The following is a 24,406-nucleotide window of genomic DNA, read 5'->3' on the forward strand; positions in this document are numbered from 1 at the left end:
AAGATCTGCTACGGTGATTTGGAGAGCGGAAACTGTAAGCAGTGTGGATGGATGACTGGAAACGGGTGGGGGGCTAAGGGGGGGGACTGTGTGTGCTGGGTCTGGCAGACATGACCGAGTCCAAATACAGACATGGAGGACAGAAAAGAGCCAAAACAGCTGGAGCAGAGTTAGACGTGGGAGTCAAAGTCCAAGAGAGAATTGTCTTAGGACCTCCGTTTGGCTTACTGCCTAATACAGGGGTCCCCAACTCCTGGTGGGCCGCAGTGGCTGCACCTTTTCATTCTAATCCTTTTCTTAATTAGTGGCCTGTTTTTACTGCTAATTAATTTCTTTTGTATTCATTGACTTGCTCTTGAAGACTCGGACCCCTTAATACAATACAATTTTTATTTATAGAGCACAATTTAAAAACAACTGAGGTTGACCAAAGTGCTTTACAACACTATTAATAAATACACAATAAAACAGACACAAATTATAAAACATGATATCACACAAGCTGTAAACACAGGCGAAGTTCCTAAGGCCAAAAACACAGAACAATAGTTCAAGAGATGTTGAACGCCAAGGAAAATAGATACGTTTTAAGAGTGGACTTAAAAACAGACAAGGTTGGAGCAGTTCTAATGTGAAACGGGAGATCATTCCATAACTTTGGACCAACAACAGAAAAGGCACGGTCACCTCGGGTTTTTAGTCTTGACCTAGGCACTTGCAACAAATTAAGATTAGTAGATCTGAGTGATCTTGATGGAATGTAAGGCTGTAACAAATCAGTTAAGTACTGTGGGGCCAGACTATGTAAAGATTTAAAAACAAACATTAGGATTTTATAATCAATTCTATATTTAACTGGCAGCCAATGAAGTGAAATTAAAACCGGCGTAATATTCTCGTATTTGCACTTTCCTGTGACAAGCCGGGCTGCTGCATTTTGGACTAACTGCAATCGAGAGACACAAGACTGAGAGACACCGACATATAAAGAATTGCAGTAGTCAAGCCGAGATGTTACAAATGCATGCATAGCTATTTCAAGCTTCTTTAGAGATAGAAATGGCTTTACTTTTGAAAGAAGACGAATATGGTGAAAACAAGACTTAACCACTGTACTTATCTGCTTATCAAATTTGAGGTTACTGTCAAACAAAACACCCAGATTTCTGACACATGAGGTACTGTACGGTGATAGAGATGTACTTTTAAAATCATATACGCATTGATCAGTGGGACCAAACACTATGAATTCAGTTTTACTCTCATTGAGGCTCAAAAAGTTTGTTGCCAGCCAAAGTTTTAGCTCCTCCAGACAATCCAGAATAGGCTTAAAGGCATTCTTATTTCCACGCTTTAAAGGAATATAAATCTGAGTATCATCTGCATACAGATGGAAAGAGACCCCATATTTACTAAAGATAGACCTAATGGAAGCAGATAAAGAGAACAACGCTGGACCCAGAATCGATCCCTGAGGTACACCAGATCTTAACAGTATCTCAGAAGAGAATGGTGCCCAATATTGACCACAAACCTCCTATCAGAAAGATATGACCTAAACCATTGCAATACTATGCCCCGTAAACCAACGCACGTTTCAAGGCGTGAAATTAGAACATTATGATTGACCAGATCAAAGGCAGAGCTGAGGTCTAACAAAACCAAAGCCATAAACTGGCCAGAGTCCGTAGTCAACATGACATCATTTAAAACTTCGTAAGAGGGCTGACTCCGTGCTATGGCAAGATTTAAAACCAGACTGAAATTTTTTATAAATAGAATTATAAGATAAATGTGACTGAAGTTGGTTTAAAACAACTCTCTCAAGGATTTTAGATAAAAAAGGCAGATTTGAAATGGGACGAAAATTAGACAGCAGTGTGGAATCAAGATTTGTTTTTTTAAGATGAGGTCTCACTGTAGCAAGTTTGAAATCATGGGGAACAGTACCAGTTTGGAGACACTTGTTAATAACAGACAGCAGATCAGGGCCAACAGTGTCAATAATCTGCCTGAGAAAGCGTGGTGGAATAACATCCTGGGGACACATTGTGGATTTCAAACTAGACATAGTCCTAATCAAGGTGTTCAGGTTCACAGACTCAAATCCAGACCACATAGAACCAGAATATGGAGCTTCAACCAATTTATAAGAAGACATTGACAATGTAGCTGTTATTTCAGAGATCTTATCATTAAAATAAACAGCAAAATTCTCACATAGAGTGTCAGATACCTCAGGAAAAAGATTAACTTTTGGATGAAGTGCAGTCTCAATAGTAGAGAATAAAATATTTGGCTTATAGCTGTTTTGTGTTATTAACTCTGAAAAATATTTACACTTTGCTGCCTTAGCAGCTCGCTGAAAGGCAGAAAGAGAATCCCGTAGGATTTCATACGAAACTTGTAATTTGTCTTTTTTCCACTTTCGTTCTGCCTTTCTACAAGCCTGTCTGAGGGAACGAGTGGTATCATTATGCCAAAATACTGAATTTTGCTTACGTTTTTTCACCCTTAATGGTGCGATAGAATTTAAGATAATTGTTTCATTTTCCTTAATTTGCAGCCAAACAATAACGAGATGCAAATGAGCCAAAATGAGATTAACAAACTGTGACCATTATACGATATCTGGAAATAAAGAAAGATGAAGGTCTCAGGAATGTTGATCTACTCAGGTCCACAAAACATTTGCTGCACTTAGAAAAGAGAACATCGACAATTTCTGAAACGTTTGCAATGGCACAATGAGAGCAGCAACAAGCCATGGAATTAAAGAACGGGATTAATTAACAGCAAGAACTGGCATCTCATTAAGCAGCTGGTTGGAGTGAAATTGGTGTGAATCTGAGGCCCTGACTTAGTTGGTCTTCTGTTAGCTTCCTCACTTCACGTGTCATTTTTGTTTAAGGGAAGACATGAAGCAATTCAGAGGAACAAATCTTAAAAAACTCAATTCAAATTAATTCAAAAAAGTTAATCAGCACCAAAAACAGGTCACTAATTAAGAAAAGGGTGAGAATGAAAACCTGCAGCCTCTAGGGCCCTCCAGAACTAGAGTTGGGGACCCGTGGTCTAACACCATGGAGAGAAAGACAAAGGCTTGTTGTAGAAAGTTCTTTGATCCAATAAGAGCAAAACTGGCATCTTAAACGGGGGTCTCTCAATGACATCACATGCCACAATGATTTCCAAACACGTGACTGGTAACGGGCATCTCTGCTACTGGTAATACAGGTGTGGCCACATTAAACATCACAAAACTGTGACCGTCACCACAGAAGATAACCAATAATGGTGCCAGAATGATGAGAACATTTCTTCAAAATGTCACACAAATGGACTGTAAAAACTGTCATCATGCAGAAATGTAAATATTCTAACAGAAGAGCCATATTATCTACACTGAAAATGTCCTGCAGTAACAATTCATTAAATGTGAAAAATAACTGGAAGAGAGCAACTACAGTACTATGATCTGTATAAACCAATACAAGTCTGGGGGACAGTTATGACACAATTCAAATGTTGTTATGCTAATTTTTAAACAGCCAATAGATTTTTAATAAACCCAAGAAGTGAATTTCTACAAAATGAAAAGCAGAACTCAATGTGCTTCCACAGGCAAACATTAGAGACTCGGCGCCTTTGGACTGCGAGTTTGTGAATAAAATGAAGAATTTGTCACTCGCGTTGTGACTGAGCTCACCTGCCTCTGTGTTGCACAAATCCGAGCTGCAGCACTGTGTCACCTTCGTCATACTTCCTTGGCCGTAGTTTATGGAGATACTTGTGTTACACATCTGGAGAGCGATGCAGTCCATGGTAAAGGTTGACAGATTATTGCCATCTGCAAAGGAAAAAGTACACCTGAATCTGTCAATCGGCCTATCAACTGATCAGTCACCTGCAATTTTAGGAAATCATTGAAGAGCTTTAATTAAATAAGTGGGGTAAATAATAAATAATAATAATAATACATTTTATTTATATTGTGCTTTATATTTAACAATCTCAAAGTGCTACAAAATAAGAATAAAATTAACAAGATAATCTATAGAAATAATTTAACAAAATGTCTTTCTAAAAAGATAAGTTTTTAGGTTTCGTTTAAAAGCATCAGTCGACTGTGGGGCTCTCAAGTAGTCAGGAAGAGAATTTCACAGCCTTGGCGCCACCGAAGAAAAGGCCCTATCACCCATACTGCTAAGCTTAGTTCTAGGAACTTGAAGAGTGTTGGTATGCACAGAGCGGAGGGTGCGTGAGGAAGTATGAAGGATAAGGAGTTCCTGTAAATACAGGGGAGCAGATTCATAGGTGCACTGATGGGTAAGGAGGGTAACCTTGTACTCTATTCTAAGTGGTACAGGGAGCCAGTGAAGGGTTTTCAAGATAGCAGTGATGTGGTTATGCTTTCGCACCCTCATCAGGATCCTGGCAGCGCTGTTCTGAATGTACCGGAGTCTCTGAATACTCTTGCCAGGAATCCCAATGAGGAGCGCATTACAGTAATCCAGCCTGGACGAGACAAAGGCATGGACAAGCCTCTCTGCATCTGCCAGGATAAGTGTTGGATGAAGTTTAGCAATGTTCCTGAGATAGTAAAAAGATGACTTACAAAGATGTTTAATGTGGGTGTCCAAAGTTAGTTGAGAGTCCATTTTAACACCCAAATTTGTAACAAATGTAGAAAGAGGAATGTTTTGACTAGAAAAAGTGATACTGGTGATGGTAGAAGAACAAAGATGGTGTGGTGTGCCAACTAAAATGGCTTCTGTTTTAGATCTTTTCAACTGAAGGAAGTTGAGCCTCATCCATGCCTCTATTTTCTCCAAACAAATAGTCAGTGTAGATGTTGGCAGAAGAGCAGTAGAGGAGGTGGGAGTAGTCCTAAGATAAACTGAGTGTCATCGGCATAACAATGAAAAGATAGACCGTGTCTGCTAATGACACTTCCAAGGGGGAGCATATAAATGATGAATAGGATGGGGCCCAACACAGAGCCCTGTGGAACACCACAGGTAACATTATGGGTGTGAGATTTTGCGCTGCCAAGAGCGACATACTCAGTTCTACCGGTCAAATAAGATGTAAACCAATTGTGAACAGTTCCTGAAAGCCCAATGGTGTATTGCAGACGGTGAAGAAGAATATTATGATCAATTGTATCAAAAGCAGCTGTCAGGTCAAGGAGAATGAGTAAAGAAGGAGAACCAGTATCTGCTGACATCAGAAGGTCATTTGTGACCCTGACCAGGGCTGTTTCAGTGCTATGGCCAGGGCGAAAACCAAACTGAAACTTTTCAAACATGTTATTTAATTTGAGATGATCATGAAGTTGTACTGCAACTATTTTTTCCAGAACTTTAGAAAGAAATGGAAGATTAGAGATGGGTCTATAATTAGACAGAACTTCAGGATCCAGGGTGGGTTTTTTCAGTAGAGGTCTGATGACAGCAGTTTTTAGTGCTGAAAGAATATGGCCGGCCAAAAGGGATTGGTTTATAATCCTGGTAATAAATGGAGAAACAGCAGAAATGTTGGCCCTCAGCAAGGCTGAGGGAAAAGGGTCCAGGGAACTGGTAGACGGTTTCATTTTCCTGATGACGTCCTTCACCTCTTCCCATGTGGCAACAGAGAAGGAGCAAAGGGGCTGGACAGTCTCAGGCAGCGTGTCGACAGTTGGGGGGAACAGAATATCCATGGTAGAGAGGTTTAAGCGGATGTTATAAACCTTTTGTTTAAAAAAATCAATATGCAAATTACACCTCTCAACAGTGGCCTTGGAATGAGCACATGAAGGAGGTTTAAGAAGATGATTTATAGTAGAAAAAAGTTTTTTTGAATCCCTGGAGCTATTGATGGTAATGATGGTAATGATGGTAGAATAGAACCTGGACCGTGCAACCTTCAAAGCTTCTGCATTCGCCCTGCTATGTTCCCTATAGGCCTGTTTGTGAACAGTCAACCCAGAAGCCTTGAGCCGCCGCTCAAGGACATGCCCAGCCGCCTTCATTTTTCGCAGCTCGCAGGTGTACCAAGGTGCTGAGCACGAACATGAGATGGAACTAGATGTTAAAGGGGCGTGAAAGTCCAGGAGACTGCTCAGAGACTGGTTGTAGAGATCCACGAGGTCAGCAACAGAGCTGGAACTGGTAAGATCAGTAGAAAGAAGTTTAAGGTCCAGTGCCAAGGCATCCACATTGATGTTCTTCAAATTTCTAAAATGAATCTGCCGTTTTGGTTTGGTACGAGGGGAGAAAAAGGGTAGCTCCATTGACACTACTTTGTGGTCTGAAATACCAAGATCATAAACCTGTAACTTACTAATTAAAGCAGAGTTTGAAATAACCAAGTCAAGTGTATGACCCCTAGAGTGTGTGGGGACATCAACATATTGCTGTAAGTTGAGGGAATCTAACAACTCAATAAAATCAACAGTGAGATAACCTTTAGGATTATCAACATGGTGGCACAAAGTGTTGTGAGAAGATCAGTCATTTCTGGAATAAAAGCAGAGTTGGGTTTTGGGGGTCGATAGATAAGAAGAACAGTCATGGGAAAAGGAGGCTTGCATTTAAATGCAAGACACTCGCAGGAAGATGTTACACGTAACGAAATAGGGGACACCCCCAGGACCTGACGATAGATGATGGCTAAACCACCACCATGCCCAGTGCTGTGAGCTGCTTCCAAATAACTGTAGCCAGATGGACAGGCTTCATTTAAGGCAGAGTAAGCCTCTGACTGGCGCCAGGTTTCTGTCTGACACATGAAGTCAAGTCCTTTGTCCCTGATGTGTTCTTCAATCAGTGTGAATTTATTGCTGATGGATTGAGAATTAAACAATTCAAATTTGACCAGCAATTGTGGAGTGAATCTCTGTACAGGTCTCAAAACATTAAAATCCACTCCACGCAGCTTAGAATCCACTCCACAAAATAAATCCAGCCGGGGATGTAAGGATCTCGCGGTATTTCTCACAATGGCTCGAGTATTTCTCATGCTAGAGTGCAGAGATCTCGCGATACTTCTAATGTTGATAGTAGCTGAAACAACGGTGCTCTGATGACGCATCAAACATGTGACGAGTGACCAAAAAATGGAATGTTGGTAGTAGAGCACTTGCTAATTATGTAAAATGAACTTTCGACCAGAGCCTCTATGAATGTAACGAGGACAGCGAAGAAGTCCAAGTTCTTTAATGATCGGGATGTTAATTCCAGGAGAGGTTACAGGATTTAGTCGTCAAAGTTGTAGACTGAAAAAGCTGAGCACCATTCCAACCGAAGAGGGAGAAAGGGATGCCATCCAGACAGTGCCGCAAAATCCATAACAAACGGTAAAACAGTATATCCAGGCGGCAGGTGAGTAGAAAACAAAAACTTGACAAAAATGCGTAAAATCCACAACAAACGATAAAACAGAGCTGGAAAATTTTCAGAAAAGTACGAGACGTATTTACTATCACTAAAAATAGTAAATTAGCAATATTAAACTCAGACTCAGAGGGAGAAGCGGTGAACATTCAACGCCAGCATCCTCTCCCCTCCAGAAACAGTTAATGTACCCCGCCGTCTGTCTCCTGAAACGACTTACTAGATTCAGGTTTACTAGAATCAGGAGTCCACCACACAGACACACATCGCCAGCCGGACACTCACAAGACTCCAGCGGACTGACTGGCATATCTTTAGAATAATAAAGAAGACTAGAAAATTTACCAATATGTCACAGGGCCATGACCTGAAGAGGGCTGCCTGGGTGCCATCACTGTTAGCCGTTTCCAGGTTCTCCTGAGGAATCCCCTATGCTACCTGATAAGCAGGAGAAACTCCAACATGTCCTAGACCTTCCCGTGAGTGTCCCCCCATGTTATACATCAAGCATTCAGCCAACATCCTGGTTAGGTGCCCATCCAGTGCAGGATTTACGTATAAGCTACACAAGCTATAGCTTAGGGCCCCTGCCTTCTTGGGGCCCCCAAAAAATAATATTTGGCACTTACATAGAATATCTGGACTTATAAAGGGCCCCATGTCTCAAATAGCTTAGGGCCTTATCAAGTCTAAATCCGGCCCTGTGCTCATCCTACGTTAATTAGATGCTTTTCGTTTGGACAGGTGGTGACCATTAAACTGTCACAGGACTATAAACGTTCTCACAAAGGAGAGGAGGCGATTCAGGCCATCAAACCTGTTTAGTAAATCAGGAGGTTCATTTTTGGCCTTACCTTGTCCTTTGTCATTAACGTTGGTTCTAATGGTCAAGACCCTGCTGCTTCCCCATCAATCCACTGATCAGCCCCTCACCTTTCGTCTGTGGTGAGGCGGCTCTCCACTTTCTCTGTCTCCACTATTTTTTGAAGAAAGACCTAGACTCGAAGCTTTCAACTCACAAATACTGAAATACTTTTGTAGATGGCCCCAGAATCCCTTACTCTAGCAACACCTCTATCTCATGGTGAACAGCTGTAAACCTAAGATTTAACACTAGAATTACCAGAGCCTACGAGAAAACCCGTAAATCCAGCCCACCTTAAATCTGTTCGCATCTCTCTGCCAGCGTCTTTTGTCCTGTAAATGTGCCGATAAAGACAAGCAGCAAACAGACTGCTATTCCATCCTCCACCGTCACAGAACGATCGCTAAGTTCTCCCAGCTCGTGCCTTGTTTGATTATCTGGAAGTGAAGTGCTGGAGTTTTAGAGTGGAAATAATAGATTGTTATTTGGAACAAATGCATTTCATGTGTGTTCCGTTTCTACAGTAATCTGTGTAAACACATTGTTAAAACAGAAATTTTTTCATATTTTAGTAATAAATGACAAAATGTAGGCATAAACTATATAATGTATGAAGCCTGAAGTCCAAAGATCAAATAAACACTTTCACAAAAGTTTCAAGGATGATAGAATATCTTCTGTGGTGTAGTGATAAGATCTGCAGACTTGTAATCAAGGGGCACCGGTATGATCCCCACTGCCTCCTATATTTACTGTTTTCAGTAGTGAGCTGCAAATATATATAAATATATAAATAATATTACATTAGTGAGATGATGTTTTGTGATTGGTACTATTCAGGTCTGTGTTTTTTTTTTTTTTGATATCATACACCATAAGGTGGATACTAATTCTGCGTGAGCAGGAACACTCAATAAAACTGAATAAAAAATCAAGCGACGGTAAGATACGAAGAAGGCAGATTCACCAGAGTTTGCGTGTCAGCTTTTATCCTTCAGATCAGACAATGTCCAGTTCCATTGCCTTAAAACACCACTCACATCTAAAGTTATTCCCAGTTTCAAATAAAAACTAACAGTGTCAGATCCCTAAGGCGATAGTATGTATCATGATCATGAATGAAAGAATAAAAATGAAAAAAAAAAGGTAACTTTTACAAGTGCAGTACTATAAATGTACACAGTCTGTTAAAGACGCAAACCAAATGTATGTGTGTACTGTATAATATTAACAATAAGAGCAGCTCACTACTGAAAATGGCAAATCTAGGAGGCAGTGGGGATTGAACCAGGGACGCTTGATTACAAGTCAGCAAATCTTACCACCGCACCACGGAAGCTGTTGTATCGTCGTTGAGCCTTTTGTGAAAGAGTTTATTTGATCTTTGTACTTCAGGCTTCATACATTCTATAGTTTATGCCTACATTTTGTAACACTTATTACTAGAATATGAAAAAGTTTCTGTTTTAACAATGTGTTTACATAGATTACTGTAGAAACGGAACACACATGAAATGCGTGTGTTCTAAATAATGATCTATTATTGCCACTCTAAAACTCCAGCAGTTCACTCACTCCCAGATAATCAAACAAGGCATGAGCTCGGAGAACTTAGTGAATGTTCTGTGAAGGTGAGAGATGGAATAGCAGGCTGCTTGCTGCTTGTCTTAATCGGCACATTTACAGGACAAAAGACGCTGATGGAGAGGTGCGAACAGATTTAAGGTGACTCACATTGACTCTGAAGTAATTAAAACCTTCTTGGCTTTAGCCACTGTGGTGAGTGGGTGGGGCTGCTACCCAGCTGGGATGACAAGGAGGACCGGAAGAGGGCTTGCACCTCCTCGAGATCATGAGGGGGTGACCGCCCTGGTTGCTTTGGGGACCACGGGTTGAGAGCTTGGAAGCTCAACCCTCTAGGGGCCTGTGGATGCCGCCAGAGGTCGCCCCAATGCCTAGAGAGACCTGGACCTCACCACTTCCGCCACACCCGGAAGTGCTGGGGAGAAGAGGGTCGGGGACACCCGGAATGCTTCCGGGTACACAGCCGTTGCTTCCGCCACATAGAGGCGTTTCGGCGGAAGGTTACTGGAAGAAACCTGGAGCACATCCGGGTGGCTATAAAAGGGGCTGCCTCCCTTCATTCAAGGCTGGAGCTGGGAGAGAAGGAAGGACAAGGTCTCTGGAGGAGACAAGGAGGTGGCTTGAAGCAAAGAGGCAGTGTGAGGCCTGGACTTTGGGGAGTCTTGGGGGTTGTGTGGTACTTTATTAATTGTACATATTGTAGCTGTAAATAAACATGTGTTGGTGATTAAGAACATGTCTACCTGTCTGTGTCCGGGGCTTAGTCCACACCACCCAACCTTAGTTACTTTATTTTGGGTTGCTGCAACCCTAAACTTAACTTGTTTAAGTTTTTCTCACTTGATGACCACCAGATAACCCCTGGGTTGCCACCATAACAGACAACAACTACTCTATAAATACTCTATAGACCTATAAATACCTGGGAGTGCAGATGGATGATAAATTGGACTGGACTGTCAACACTGATGCTCTGTGCAAGAGAGGACAGAGCCGACTATACTTCATTAGAAGGCTGGCGTCCTTCAACATCTGCAATAAGATGCTGCAGATGTTCTACCAGACGGTTGTGGCGAGCAACCTCTTCTACGTGGTGGTGTGCTGGGGAGGTAGCATAAAGAAGAGGGACAAACTGGTGAAGAAGGCAGGCTCTATTGTAGGCACGGAGCTGGACAGTTTGACATCCGTGGCAGAGCGACGGGCACTGAGCAGGCTCCTGTCAATCATGGAGAATCCACTGCATCCACTGAACAGGATCATCTCCAGACAGAGAAGCAGCTTCAGTGACAGACTGCTGTCACCGTCCTGCTCCACTGACAGACTGAGGAGACCCCACACTATGCGACTCTTCAGTTCCACCCGGGGGGTAAACGTTAACATTATACAAAGTTATTGTCTGTTATACCTGCATTGTTATCACTCTTTAATTTTATATATATATATATATATATATATATATATATATATATATATATATATATATTTTTATCAGTATGCTGCTGGAGTATGTGAATGCCCCCTTGGGATTAATAAAGTATCTATCTATCTATCTACCTATCTATCTATCTATCCAGCATGTTTCTGAAGCTGCCTCCTCCTTGGAGGTCTAGAAGAGACTGAGTAGAACCCATCTACACACTACATCTCTAACCTTGTCTGAGATGTGGAGACACACTCTCCTGAAAATGACAAGTGAAACTGTATCAAATAAAGATGGCTGTTCAGCATCGCCAGGACATGCTGTCTCCAAGGTTTATTTTTTTTGGGTCAGTTAAACTGTGCTGACTCACCACCAAACATCTCACTACCTTTGTTTACTGTCGAGTCCACACAATTCTGCTCCTGGCCTTTTGATATGACTATAATGATATCAACGATGCTGCATACGGTTTGCGTTACTCAAATTCTAGAAGCAAAGATGTGATTAAAAATTTTCTTTGCTAAAGCAAATCCTTGCCTAGGACATACTTTAGATCCAAGAAGAGTTATTTGTTTGGATTTGTACTCTGCTAGGACACCCACAAGAGTCAGCACTTCCTGATCAGCAGCACCCCTGTGAGCAGCGACTCCACTTTATGTACTGCAGTCAATGAATTTCTCATTCCAGCTAAAGCTGTGCGGAGGTGTCCTTCTTGTCCTTTGATGCACACTCGAATTATGCCATATGGGGGCTTCCTCAAAATGCCCACAAGCCTCTTGCATGAAGTAAACACAACTTAGGACAAAACTATGAGAAGCCATCAAAAGGAACCTCCAGATCTGGCACCATCCACCAGGGAAAAAAACTAAAAATAATTCTACAGGCATTTATTACTCCTAAGTTGTAGTCTACGCCATAATGGCATCATGAAGGACCCTCACAATGGGCCGGCCTGTCAAAAATGAGTCTATATGAAGTCTTTATATGGCTTCTTTGAGTGAGTCCCCACTCTGCGGTTGTCAGATCTTCCTTCAGGAGTGTGCCAGGGTGCCCCAGGTCTGGACCTTTCCTTGTGTTTGTGTTTGATGAACAGAATTGGATTTGACATAAAAGGAATACCTGAAAGGCCTCATTCAAAACCAAACAAAATAAGGAACTCTGAGGACAACAAGACATACAAGCCCTCTTTTAGGTTCTACCAATAATTGGGAAGAAACAAAGGAAGTATGTTTTATCAAAATTTCTCTATTCTGATTTAAATCAAGTTTAAAACGGGCCCATTCAAAACCTGGCACAAGCGTCACAATGCAAACTCACCTAGGTTTGATGTCAGTATGGAAGCACAAGCTGAATATTGGGAGTGGCATTGAACAAATCCATTTGTGCAGTGTCCAAAGATGTCAGGAGTGTAACAGTTGCAAAAAAAACTGCCATCTGCAAAGAACAAGAAAATAATAATAATGTGCCAAAACAAATTGTGTTACCTCAAATTACAAGCATATGCATGAGGGTCTTCATAGTGTACATAGAAATACAGTAAAAAGGACAAGGTCTTGACACAGTCGTCTCACACCTAAGACGAGTTCTGAAACGAGAAGCTGAGGGCATCAGAGATGACCTATGAAACTGGAGCACACGTTGGTCAACTGGCAGAAGACAAAGAGTGCAGAGAAAAGGAGTGGAGTCCCTCAGGGGTCTGTCTGTCAGGTGTCTGTCCCTCAGGGGTCTGTCCATCAGGGGTCTGTATCTCAGGGATCTGTCCGTCAGGGTCTGTCCTTGGAATCTCTGTTACTTTTTCTGATTTAGATGAATGCCATTGATTCTGGCACAATTAGTGAACTTGTCAGATTCACAGAGGACACTAAAATTGGAGGGATGGCAGACACTGAGGAGGTAGAAACAAGAACTCAATAAGAGCTGGACAAGCTTCAGAGCTGGGCATAGACTTTAATGTAGAAAATGTGGATTAAGTGGGTTAGAAAACAACACAACAGGACATCTTTAACTTGTCCAATAAATGGAAGTCCCACAACAAGGTTAAAGGATTGACCTGGTGGCACTCTGGACTTCTGGGACACCAAATCATTTGTTGTGTTTTACTCCTCAATCTCTTCGAGTCTTTAATCCCTGTAAATGGATTTGGAATTTTGTAGTTTTCGTCGTACCAGTTAATTAATCATAACTCACGACCATCCAATTGGAAGAGAACAGGAATTGGCTCAACGTGACCCCCCACCGAAACTCATGCGTCATAATTACTGCTGTAATGTCCGATTACTTACATGGCTTGTTGCACAGCATGCCTTGACAGCAGAAGATGTCTTTGCTGAGGGATATGTAAAGCAGAGCCGACGTGTTTATGGGATGGTCACAGACACTTTTTGAAGCACATCCCTGGTAAACAAGCAGTCCATTATCTACAAAAAAGGATGTAATGACACATCATAGAGTCGGGAACAGGCGGCAAAGTAATGTAATAAGCGGCTGTGCACAACTCTACTAAACTGTTAAGAGCGTAAGATTGAGAAATAAGTGGAGGAGGAGGACTATTGTGTGCCCCCCTTAGATATCGTCCCACCACTAACCATGGTCACCCCACACACCTGATATGAAGCAGTGATCTTGACTCCCAATGCAGTTCACGCTATTTTGGCAGACGCCTCGTGTTTGTCCAGAGCAACATGACAGGCCATTCGGGTTTTGGGCTTCATTGATGGTGACTACAAAAAAGACGTTTGGATGAAACAAATATTCCAAACCATTGACCACTTATGGATTTTTTATTTATTTTCTCTGTGAGACTTCTTTAATGAGACTCTCAGTTAATTTATTTCTCAAAATGTGTCTTTAAACATATCATTCGTACATATTCAAATCGGGTCTGTAGCCCATCCCACCAAGCATCAGGCAGAACGCAGGGGCAATTCCTGGACACGGTGCCAGTGCATCGCAGGATGAACACACACACACACACTCACACAGCAGCAGTTCAGCATCGCCAGTCCGCCTAACCAGGTTGTCTCTGGACTGTGAATTAGAAACCCACAAGGGGAAAACATGCAAACCCCATGCAGGGAACCCAAAATTGAACCCCGGTGTCCTAATTGTGAGCCTTAAACACACCTAATCCTCAAATTCTGCTGTTTACCATTAGCCGTTGTGGCAGGCAGCCGGGACGCCCTGAGTTTGGAAGGACCAGGGGAGAGAGTATTTGCAGGACACTTTCTCCCCTGGGCCAACAGAGGGCAGACCTCTTGGTTTCCAGCATGGCCACCGCCAGGGGGGCGCATGGATCTTTGTAGGCCCTTATTTGGCCACACTTCCTCCACACCCAGAAGTGTGGCCATAAGACGCTTGTTGAGCACCTGGAGTTCTTCTGGGCACCCTATAAAAAAGGGCCAGAGTCGGGAAGAAGAGGACGAAGCCAGAGGAGGAGTGCAGGTAGATGGACGGGCGGCAGAGAAGGGACTGTCTTGTGTTGTGTTGTACTGTGTCTTGGTGATTTGTGCGCTGTGTGTCGAACTGTGGGATTTGTAAGTAAACCGGGTGTTGTGTGCAAAACACGTCTCTGTATCTGTCTGTGGCGGGGATAGGGTGGCCATACAAGCCACGGGCTTCACACCATAATTCAGGATGAATTTCAAAACTCAAGGCTACTTGACAAAGGCTGTATTTTATCATTGCAGGCAATGAATCAATTGATCAGTTTAAATGTGTCAACTAATACACCCAGATGTTTAAATATTTATCAATAACATCTACGTTCACAATATTATAAATATGTACACACACTAATAGCACATTCACAATCATATATCAATGACACATAAAAAGGTCATTTAAAGTCACATAAAGTTCTTGAGATGGCTTAAATTTGACCCTAACATATATTACGGGAAAAATAAAAGGTTCTTGTTTGAAAATAAAAGTAAATAAAGAAGTACAGAACTTTTTCACCAATGCCAGCAAAAAGAAAATTGAACTGAAAATAGCACCACAAATAAAATGCTGCAGGCCTTATTGAGACTGACAAGAGGTGCAGCCAAAACGAGAGGCTCCTCCACCCCTGTAGTGCACACCAGTCCATCGCCCACAGTGGAGAGGAGACAATCCATACGGTGGACCCTGTGTCAGCAATATGCTCAGCCCCAGCGGACAGTCAGCTGTAGGCACCTCTGAACTTCATCTTTTCCAGAAGACCCAGTTTGTGTAGCCCCTAAGAGATAGCGCTAGCACAGTCCTTGGAAACAGAGGCGACAAACGCAGTGAATGAATCCAGTTAGCTTCTCACCGGAATAGACTACTCACTAAATACCAAAATGAACCCGATCCCCTCTCCTATGGCTTAACTTTAGTTATTTGGTCAACACCTTAACCTTTCCTCATGTAATTCATAAATGTGTGGGCTACACATCTCGACACTTCTCTTCTTTTTTCCATCTTTCCTTTTCTCTACCTCCCTTTCTCCTCCCCGTTTGCGTTTTCTCCATGGCCTTTGATCTGCCCTATCATTCGCTACCATCCAGGTATATTGAATTAATTAAAATAAATATACGCTTTTGACTTTTAACCACGAAACATTTTAAATACACAAGCATTCATAATAAAGTCTGTTTGCAAATAAAATATAAATATTTTTAAAGGGGCTAAATAGGGAAAGAAGGTGGCCTGAAAGGCAATCCTATGCAGACAAAGTTCCATGAGATGCAGAAATCACAGTCCTTTAAAGAGTGCAAAAAAGGTCAAGAAAGCCAGAAAAAGCCAACAAAGATCACAAAACTCTTACACAAAACTCACAATGGGCAATGATCTCCTGAGCTGAGCTACTCAGCTGTGGCCTTAAGTAGCCAGTGGGAGGGCTCGGGGGAGTGGTGTCAGGATGAGGATCCACCCACAAAGCTCAAGGAACATCAGGACATTTAAGGGAACAGTGGATGGTTACAAACATCGCAAAAAATACAGAAGAAGAAGAACACACCTTAATACATAAGAAACAAATTTAAGAAGGTGAGAAGAAGAACTTATCTCTTGGCCATAATTTGGTTACAACAATTTAAATTCTGAGGTGGGCTGGCGCCCTGCATGGAGTTTGTTTTCTGCCTTGCACCCTGCGCTGGCTGGGATTGGTTCCAGCAGACCCCTGTGACCCTGTGGTTAGGATATAGTGGGTTGGATAATGGATGGGTGGATGGATGGACAATTTGAATCATAATCTGAAAGACTTTTAAACCAACTTTATCTTCAGAATTTCTATCTGATATTTAAATGACTGGAAAGAGTCAGCAGCCTGCTAGGAAAAGTCGTCCAAAACAAAAAAGTACAATAAAGGCCACAGCTGTCACTTCCTTTCTTACCTTCATCGGTATTGCACAGACCAGAGTGGCAACACGTGGAGGTCTCCACTATACTTCCATAGCCATAGTTAATGGATATCGTCATATTGCAGAAGACTGGAGACGCGCAGTGCCTTCGAACGCTGATTGAATTAAATTGAGGCCCTTCAAAGGAAAAACAAAGAGCCGACCGCATCAGATGTTTGGTTTGCAGTGAAAACGTTGTGAAGTATTGAAATTCATAGCTTTAACAAACAACAGAGACTGACATCTTCTTTTTAACATCCTAGAGTGAACTAGACAATGAAATGGAGTTATTACTGTATGGATGATAACATCTGCACATTCTTACAGCAATCAAGAGCACCAGGAGGTGCTAACTGACAACCACCGATAAGTAGAATTTGGAGCTTCACAGTATAGCCCTCCATCAAGCTCTGTCTGTGCACAGAAGACACACACACACACACACACACCCCATAATAGTAAGAGCAGATTAAAGAAAACGTCTCACAGATCAACTGCATGAAAGAGCTGGCACACTCCTGTCCTGAAAAGGGGCACACGGCTGTTTTATTTTGGCACGTCTCCCAGGAGTAGGACACACAAGAAACGCAGGTCAAATTCAAATTTACATCTGAAATGAGGACAGAAGAAGTTTATTGATCAGGAAATTCAATCATTTTTAACTTATTTAAAAAGAAAAGAAAAGAATGATGAACTGTGAACTGGCTGTGGTCCCTGCACCTGTGAATTGAAGCTGAGTGCTTGAAAATGGATGGAGACACAGAAGACGTTGGGCACATTAGTGATAGAAGGAGTCATTGTCAGAAGCTGCCAGTCATCTCCTCTCAGGTCTGTGACGTGAAACACGCGGGGCCACCACTGCAGTTTTGAGTCTCAGACGCTACTTTTGGAGGCCCATTGGTTATAAAGACGCTCTTCTCACTCGGCTGCATTTGGCTGAGACCATCAGTGTCTGAGGTTTCTCAGATATTCACACAGGAATGTTTTCTTGGATTCCACCTGACGCCACATACTAAAGTTTAACGTATTTTGATTTTTTTCTTTACTTTCCCAGATTGCAGTGGCATTTTGAGGACTTGAATGCCATACTGGTGCTCTCTGATGTGCAGCCTCATGATGGTTTAAACTTCTACCTCTGGATTATACAACACGACTTCTGCACGATGCACCAAGCTGATATTTTCACGCTTCTGTAATAAATGTTTTTTTGTTATTATTTGTAGTTATTTTATTTTTATTTTTTAATGATTCCCATGTCGAAGACCATGTTTTTTATCCATCCATTTTCAAAACAGTTTTCCTTATCAGGTCGTGCGTTTGACCTGACAGCGTATCATCCCAATGTGTGCAGAAGTCCAAACACCCACAGAGAATACATGCAAGCCCTGCTAAGAAGGGACCCCAAAGCATCACAAGGCACCAGTGCCACCCCAGAAAGTGTCCTCTCAGACAGGTGGGGGGACACGCCAGGCACTTAACCCTTCAAAACACCACAATGGAGGAACAAACTTTCTTACAAGGGACATTGCAGAGGTCCCCCTGACAGCACTCCAGCTGATAAGGGAGCCATTCATCTCCGTCGCAAACACTTTGGGAGGCACATCCCATGAGGAAATGTGGTCCATCACCTGAAAAATATGAGAGTTTGAATACAAACCATAATTAGGACTGCAACAAGAAAAACACAGCTGGTAGCCATTAAAGGCGTTAGCACTTCTGGTACATTCAAGACAAAATGGAGAAGTCAGTGATGCAGCAGAGCAGTGGCTGGGGCTCTTAGGTCCTTCCATGCAGCGTTAATGTAAGAGACGATCCCACAGAGAACAAGACGGCCGTAAGAAACGCATAATACAAAAGTGTAACATGAAGCACTGCATACAAGAATGAGTAACACGTTCAGATTGCAGTGCATTCTGGGCTGTTTAGATGTACAGTTGTGCTTTCTATCCAAACATTTACAATCGACAGACAGTGAGACTTCATCATCAGGGATGACTTTGTGAAGATCTGCAGAACCGCACAATGTTTGTCCGTGACCTGCTAATGAAGAGCGGCGCCTTCAGAAGTACTCGGTCCGTCACTCTTTACACTTGTTGTTAGGTTACAGCCTTGTGCTAAAATCATTTCAATTCTTTTTTTCCTCATCAAACAGCACGCCGTACTGCAGAATAACAAGCTAAAAACTTTAGGAACTTTAAAAATGAACACCTGACATCCCACATTGACACAAATATTCAGACCCTTTTACTCACTGAAGCCCCTTTGGCCTGGAGTCTTCCTGCTTTACACACCTGGATTTGGGGATCTTCTGCAGTTGTCATCTTCTGTCTGGTTAGATGGAGACCATCGGTGGACGGGTATTTTCAGGTCTCTGCAGAGATGTTCAAGTCTGGGCTCTTGTTGGGCCACTCAAGGACATTCGTAGAGTTGATCCTAAGCCTCTCCTAACTTTGCTTTGTGTTTCCTTTTCTTTGTTTTCAGCCCAGCATGAAGTCCACAGCGCTCTGAGCACCTTGTGGATATTTCTTTTTACTTTATTCAGCTTTCCCTTTAGTCTTCCAGTCACTGCAAACCCACGCCATGATGCCGCCACCGTTAAAATGGCATTGTGAAAGTGACGAGTGGTGCTTGGTTTCCTCCAGACGTGACACTTAGAACTGAAGCCAAACAGTTTCATGTTTTTTCATCAGACTGCAGAATCTTGTATCTCATGTGCTTTCTGGCTCTTCTGACATAAAGCTCAGACTAGGGCAGGGAAGGTTGTCCTTCTGGAAGCTTCTCTCGTCTCCCCACAGGTTCTCTGGAGCTCAGCCATCAAGTTCTTGGTCATCTCTCTTACTAAGGTCCTTCATCTCCGATTACTCAGGTTCATCAGATAGACAACTCCAGGAAGGGTTGTGTTTGTTCCAAATGTCTTCCTTTTATGAAGTATGGAGGACAATGTGCACTTTAATGCTGCAGAGCTTTTTGTGGCCTTCCCCAGATGTTGGCTCTACACTTCTATAGACGGGTCCAGTCAGGGGAGTTGACCACAGGGAGACCCCAAACATCTCAACCATCATCAACAGAATGGGATGCATCTGAGCCAGACTAGCGAAGGGCCTGAATCCTTGTGTCAATGGGATATTTCCTTATTTTTTATTTTTAATCATTCCTAAAATCCTGTTTTTTGGTCATCCTGGGGGTATTGAGTGCTGTTTGCTTAGGGAAACATTGAATTTCAATGATTTTAGCACAACGTAACAGAACGTGACAACAGTGAAGGGTAAGAGTACTTTCTGAAGGCTCTCTCTGTATGTGGTCAAGTTTAGCTTAAACGGAGAACAGAAAGAAAACCAAAAGCTGTCAACAATTGTAAAATTAAAAATAACAAATAAAATGCTCACCAGTTATGAAGCAGTGGTCCTGAGCGCCAGTACAGTTTACGGTGGTCTGACAGGAGAGACCATTCTGGGCACAGCACACCAGTCCATTGGGGGAGCTAAAGGAGTTGTCTGCACAGAAAAAAACATGAAAGCAGCGCAGGTGAAACCAAAGGGAGCATTGCTGGTCACCCTTACGCCCCTGGATGAGCGCCAAGACACTTGTTTGAGCAGCCAGGACAATGTTGCCATCAATCATGGTGGGAAATTTCGCTTTTTATGGAAACTTGTTAACTCTTTTAGGGCGGATGTCGACTTTTGTCAACAGGTGGGGTTGAGGGTGCAAGTTGACAAAAGTTGAAATCCAGGGGTAGAGGACAACAATCAGCTGTTAATAGTGACAAATACGTCACAGGCATTCCCTCTCTGCTCGGAGGAATGTTAGACTCATTGACTCAGCAACTAATCCATGCGTGTGCGTGAGTTACAAAATGTAAATTGCAAGATGGCATCATCATCTCACAAGGGAGAGAAGCGAGTGAAGAAAAGAAAATCCTCAGGAGATCGAACAAGAGAGTGAGGAACTGGTATCAGCTGATCGACTGCCAGCTTCGCACAGCCAATGCACCTACGGCGAGGTTCGTGTGGGAGGAATACCGAGACATTGATCCGTGGAAGCCAAACTGCCTACCAGACTTCACAAGAGAGCATGGCTTGCTGTTGGACACGACATATTACAAGCCACTGGTCTACTTCAGGCTGTTCTTTTCCTGCTGCTTTTCAGCTACTGTCAGATGAGACAAACAGGTATGGAGAGAAATTTTTTGAATTGTGGGCTTTGCTTGTGGGCGGCACAGTGGCGCAGTGTGTAGTGCAGCTGCATCGTGGTTAGGAGACCTGGGTTGTCTTCCTGGGTCCTCACTGCGTGAAGTTTGAATGTTCTCCCTGTGTCTGTGTGAGTTTCCTCCCACAGTCCAAAGACATGTAGGTTAGGTGCATTGGCGATTCTAAATTGTCCCTAGTGTGTGTATGTGTGCCCTGCGGTAGGCTGGCGTCCTGCCCAGAGTTTGTTTCCTGCCTTGCGCCCTGTGTTGGCTGGGATTGGCTCCAGCAGACCCCCATGACCCTGTAGTTAGGATATAGCAGGCTGGAAAATGGATGGATGGATGGATGGATGGGCTGCGCTTGCACCGCATTCTTGTTTTTTCAAAGAGGAAAAACACAACAAAAGATGAGATGAAGGGCTTTGTGGCATTACAAATAGAGATGTGATTAGACTGGTAACATAACTTCAGGGGGCATTGGTCCAAACGTGCTTTGTCCCCTGGTGATTTTGGACAGGTTATGCCACGTGATGATAGGTACGCGCTGCTGCTGTAAAGTTTTATTCACTTCTGTGATAACCAGAAGCAAATCCCAAGGGGTGAGCCCGGCTATAACTCCATGTATAAAGTTCATCCCCTGCTTGACATTGTGGGACCAACATAGAAACAATTTTAGCAGCCTGGCCATGATTTGTCTGTGGATGAATCTATGATAAAAGACAAGGGACACCTTTTTTTCCACCAATATATCCCAGACAAGCCCACAAAATATGACATAAAGGATTTTGTACTGGCAGAAGCAAACACTGGTTTTTGCCTGAAAGTCATCGCTGACAGAGTGGATCAGCGAGCGGAAGCACAGAGAGGCAGCGTCTCCCACAGGCACGTAGCCCTTAGCAAGCACCCGATTAAGATCAACTGGAGTAAAGCCGGCAGCCGACCAGGAGAAATAACCAGCAGTGAGAAATTAACTAATCCCTGCCAAAAGTGTTTAGTTAATTTGGAGTTGGTCGGGAAAATACGCAAATTGGAGGACCGCGTTAGGAATCTGATAGCGTTAGGCAAACCGAAAATTGGATCAACTCGGTTTGTTTAGACAATTCGGCTACTTCTGATTCGATTCAGTCTCTCCTGGTCCCACTGTTGTCAGTCCGCGGCCGAAGTCAGCAGCACCAATTCAGCCACAGGGCGAGTGGGTAACAGTAAGACGGGGGTCTAAGAATCCAAAATGTAGTCCCCAGCACCCAGGTCACCAATTCGGACCCAGAACAGGTTCTCAGCTCTCCGCAGAGCGCCTGTGGAAACTGAGAATAATAAAGTGCTCATAATTGGCGATTCCATAGTGCGGAATGTTAGAATTCCAAAGTTAAACCAGTGCCTTGCAGGGGCCAAGATTTCTGGCATAAAGGCCGCATTGGACCGTGTTGCCGACGATGAAGTATCTACCTTATTGCTGCATGTCGGCACTAATGATATTTATTTACAGCAATCTGAGGTATTAAAGCGGAACTTCATCTCTCTATGCACCAAAGCTAAAACAAAATGTCGGAATTTAATTGTATCTGGTCCCTTACCAAGATTATATAGAGGGGATGTGATTTATAGCAGATTGCATTCCTTTCACTGCTGGCTAGAAACCTGGTGTGCAAATAAAAGCATAGCATTTGTGAACAATTGGGATGATTTTTGGGAAAGGCCTGGATTTTTCAGAAGAGATGGTCTTCATCCTAACTGGAGGGGATCTTATGTATTATCCCAAAATATGGCAGCAAAACTGCCTGGTTGACTGATTAGAGCACCATCCAGGCCGCAGTCATGTGATCTTAAATCACAGGCTGTTGTTTATCCCACCTGTTATTTTCCTGAAGCTGTTACCCATAATCCCTGTTGTGGGGCATCCAGTAAATTTAGTCTTGAAACAAACCATAAATTAATTGATAACCAAAAAATAAGGTGTATAATTAGACCAAGGGATAAAACCAGACACTCCACCAGGGGCATCTGTAATAGAAATTTAATTCAAATTAAAACAAAAAATATATCAGCAGTTCAGAAAGAACCATGCAGTTTTAAATGCTGTTTATTGAACATTCGCTCTCTTGGCACTAAAGCTGTTTTGGTAAATGATATAATATTAAGTACAAAATCTGATCTGTGTCTTCTTACTGAAACCTGGCTTAGTAAATGTGACACTGTTCCCTAGCTGAGGCGTCACCAGATGGATACTCGTTCCTTCATAAGTCTAGAGATTCTGGTCGAGGAGGAGGCCTTGGAATAATTCATTGTAACAAAATGCAAATCACTCCTAAAAATTTAGGCAACTTTACATCCTTTGAGGCATTCATTTTAAATATTAAAACAGATTCCAACACAATTATAGTGCTAGTCTACAGACCACCAGGGCCATATTCATTGTTCATGACTGAATTTAGCAACCTTCTGTCTGATTTGGCTATAAATTATGATCATGTAGTTCTGATGGGGATTTTAATGTACACATTGATGTGGAAACTGACACTTTTAGCAAATGTTTTACTTATTTGTTAAATTCAGTAGGATTTTGTCAGATTGTCAAAGGTCCAACTCATAATCATAACCATACATTAGATTTAATTATAACTTACAAAGTTGAAATTCAAAATTTAAATATTACTCCATTAAATGTAGTTATTTCCGATCACTTCTTAATTACATTTGATTTAGTTCTGCCCATGCCAACGCACTCACAGATTAAAACAAAGACAGTGCGACATCTAGATTGTAATTCTGCTTCAAAATTTATAGATACCTTGAGTAAGTCGAGTGTAATTGTGGAAAACCATTTAGATCAGTTAACATCAAATGTAAACGTGGAAAACAATTTAGATCAGCTAATATCACATTATAATGTGACCTTGAGAGATGCTCTGGACACAGTGGCTCCCTAAAACAAAAGTGATCAAAGCACATAGAAACTCTCCCTGGTTTAATGAAAATACTCGAGCTCTTAAATTAGAGTGTCGAAAACTGGAGCGCAGATGGAGAACAACAAAGCTACATGTCTTTCAAATTGCATGGACAGAGAGTGTAAATAAATATAAAAAAGCCCTCTTTAAAGCTCGCTCAGAATACTATTCTACATTAATAGATAGCAATAATAAAAATCCTAGGGTACTTTTAGAGCAGTGGCTAAATTAACAAATGGGAATTCAGATCAACAGTGCAAAATACCAACAGATATTAGCAGTACAGACTTTATGAACTTCTTCAATGAGAAAATTAAAAATATAAGATCCCAGATCTCAGCATCACAGTACAAACCAAATACTAGCTTAGCAGACCCTGCACATTGCATTCAGCACTTTAATAATTTTAATCCTGTAACTGAGCAGGAAGTCTTAACTTTAATTACTAAAATGAAGCCCACTACTTGTTCCCTAGATCCAGTGCCAACAAAACTAGTAAAAGTGCAATGGATGTTCTTGCAGCGCCTATTCTAAACATTATCAATAGTTCATTACTGCATGGCACAGTACCTGATGCACTAAAAGTGTCAGTCATTAAACCTTTACTTAAAAAGTCAGACCTAGACCCACACATACTAAATAACTATAGGCCTATTTCAAATTTACC

The sequence above is a fragment of the Polypterus senegalus genome, chromosome 1 (assembly GCF_016835505.1).
Source record: "Polypterus senegalus isolate Bchr_013 chromosome 1, ASM1683550v1, whole genome shotgun sequence".
Taxonomy (NCBI): Eukaryota; Metazoa; Chordata; class Cladistia; order Polypteriformes; family Polypteridae; genus Polypterus; species Polypterus senegalus.